The sequence below is a fragment of the Schistocerca piceifrons genome, unplaced genomic scaffold, assembly GCF_021461385.2.
Source record: "Schistocerca piceifrons isolate TAMUIC-IGC-003096 unplaced genomic scaffold, iqSchPice1.1 HiC_scaffold_1295, whole genome shotgun sequence".
Taxonomy (NCBI): domain Eukaryota; kingdom Metazoa; phylum Arthropoda; class Insecta; order Orthoptera; family Acrididae; genus Schistocerca; species Schistocerca piceifrons.
In genome coordinates this window covers 75,001-77,500 of record NW_025727119.1, presented here as the reverse complement: position 1 = coordinate 77,500, position 2,500 = coordinate 75,001, and the positions used below count along the sequence as shown (strand labels likewise).

At 57.5% G+C, this 2,500-nt stretch overlaps 1 non-coding gene across 1 annotated transcript in view; it reads right to left on the bottom strand.

The window, feature by feature from the left end:
* The window catches only part of LOC124731594, a 1,909-nt gene extending 832 nt beyond the window's left edge, over positions 1-1,077 (bottom strand). The window contains exon 1 of the ribosomal RNA XR_007008362.1: positions 1-1,077. This exon is cut by the window's left edge and continues 832 nt beyond it. This is a non-coding gene — a ribosomal RNA (small subunit ribosomal RNA).
* Between the last annotated feature and the right edge of the window lie 1,423 nt (positions 1,078-2,500).

Sequence of the window (2,500 nt, the reverse complement as noted above, 5' to 3'; positions counted from 1 at the left end):
TTTCGTTCTTGATTAATGAAAACATACTTGGCAAATGCTTTCGCTTCTGTTCGTCTTGCGACGATCCAAGAATTTCACCTCTAACGTCGCAATACGAATGCCCCCGCCTGTCCCTATTAATCATTACCTCGGGTTCCGAAAACCAACAAAATAGAACCGAGGTCCTATTCCATTATTCCATGCACACAGTATTCAGGCGGGCTTGCCTGCTTTAAGCACTCTAATTTGTTCAAAGTAAACGTGCCGGCCCACCGAGACACTCAATAAAGAGCACCCTGGTAGGATTTCAACGGGGTCCGCCTCGGGACGCACGAGCACGCACGAGGCGGTCGCACGCCTTCAGCTCGCCCCACCGGCAGGACGTCCCACGATACATGCCAGTTAAACACCGACGGGCGGTGAACCAACAGCGTGGGACACAAATCCAACTACGAGCTTTTTAACCGCAACAACTTTAATATACGCTATTGGAGCTGGAATTACCGCGGCTGCTGGCACCAGACTTGCCCTCCAATAGATACTCGTTAAAGGATTTAAAGTGTACTCATTCCGATTACGGGGCCTCGGATGAGTCCCGTATCGTTATTTTTCGTCACTACCTCCCCGTGCCGGGAGTGGGTAATTTGCGCGCCTGCTGCCTTCCTTGGATGTGGTAGCCGTTTCTCAGGCTCCCTCTCCGGAATCGAACCCTGATTCCCCGTTACCCGTTACAACCATGGTAGGCGCAGAACCTACCATCGACAGTTGATAAGGCAGACATTTGAAAGATGCGTCGCCGGTACGAGGACCGTGCGATCAGCCCAAAGTTATTCAGAGTCACCAAGGCAAACGGACCGGACGAGCCGACCGATTGGTTTTGATCTAATAAAAGCGTCCCTTCCATCTCTGGTCGGGACTCTGTTTGCATGTATTAGCTCTAGAATTACCACAGTTATCCAAGTAACGTGGGTACGATCTAAGGAACCATAACTGATTTAATGAGCCATTCGCGGTTTCACCTTAATGCGGCTTGTACTGAGACATGCATGGCTTAATCTTTGAGACAAGCATATGACTACTGGCAGGATCAACCAGGGAGCTGCGTCAACTAGAGCTGAGCAGCCGGCCGCCCGGGAGTGTGTCCCGGGGGCCCGCGCGAACACGCAAGCGTCCGCTCAATCATTCTGCAAACAGGAGGAGGCTGAGCTCCCCTGCACAATACACCTCGAAACCCTCTCAGGTCCCGGCGGCGCGCAGCGCCGTCCCAAGTACTTGGTCGGGTTCGAGAGAGGCGCAATCGCCCGGAGTTAGGCGAGTAGACGCTTTCGGTGCGACCACCCGTGCTCCCAACTGAGCTTGCCGCTGCCGACAGAGGCCCGGGAGCGTGCTGTCGTGGCATTGCCGGCGGGAGACAACACGCGCCACCTACGGTGACCGGCAGCTCCAACGCCAGCGCCACAGAAGGACAAAAGCCCCACTTGGGTGCCGAAGCGAACTCTCCCAGCACAGCGCACGCGCCAACACATCCGCACAGCTGCGATACAAACCACCAGCGAGAACCGCTGGGGCGACCGAGCAGCAGACGGCGTCGCGGCGCCGAGCGCCGGGCGGCGGCGCATCCTCAACGCACACAGTCCTCAATCGGACCAGCACACTGAAGATGTCCACCGCGCTTCGCACCGGGCCCGCGAGGACCTACTTTGGCCGCACGGCGCCGCGCGCAGGGTGCGCCGGCGCGCAGCTGCGACGCCTGCCGCGTCCGTCGGCCGGCGCGCCTGCCACTGGCCGCCCCCACCAGCCGGCTGTAGCGCGTGCGCCCACGCACCGCGCGGCCAGCACGCCGGGAGGCGCCCCCTCACCGGCCGGGGACGGTCCCACCCAGCCACCGCCGCGTATCGCTTCACACCCAGATGCCGTTCAGTTTCGTCGGCATGGTGGGTATCGCTGGAACAACCGGTTAGTACCTCAACCTATCGTCGCCATCACCGATTCACCCCTAGCGAGAACAACCGCACCACAACAGGTTACCATTTGTTCATTTGCGTAACTTCACCAGAAAACGCAGGCGTCCATCGCCATTTGCAACTTCAACGATTATTGCATGCCTGTGTCAGGTGTCACGCCACACTACGTCTGCCCACATACACGCAACAAAATGTGCACGCCTAGACAATACGTGGAAGGTGGCCCCCGTACGTATGCGATGTCCATTGCTCGAACGACTGTCAACCGGCCTCTGTAGCATGTCGCAGATATGGAACGCGGTGCACCATGCCATCACGGTGTGTGAGGAGAGACGACTAGGTCCGAATACATCAACAGACAGCTCATGCTGATCGCCATCCACGGCGTCCGTTCCTCCCACACGTCTCTATGGCGTACCACACTGCAATCCAGCTCTCATAGGGAGACGACACGTAGCTGCGTGCACAATATTTGCACTGTATGGTCCGCCGTTTTTGGGCGCAGTCGTTGTGCGGTCACACATGTGCCACGATGTATCATTCAGTACATAAGGACG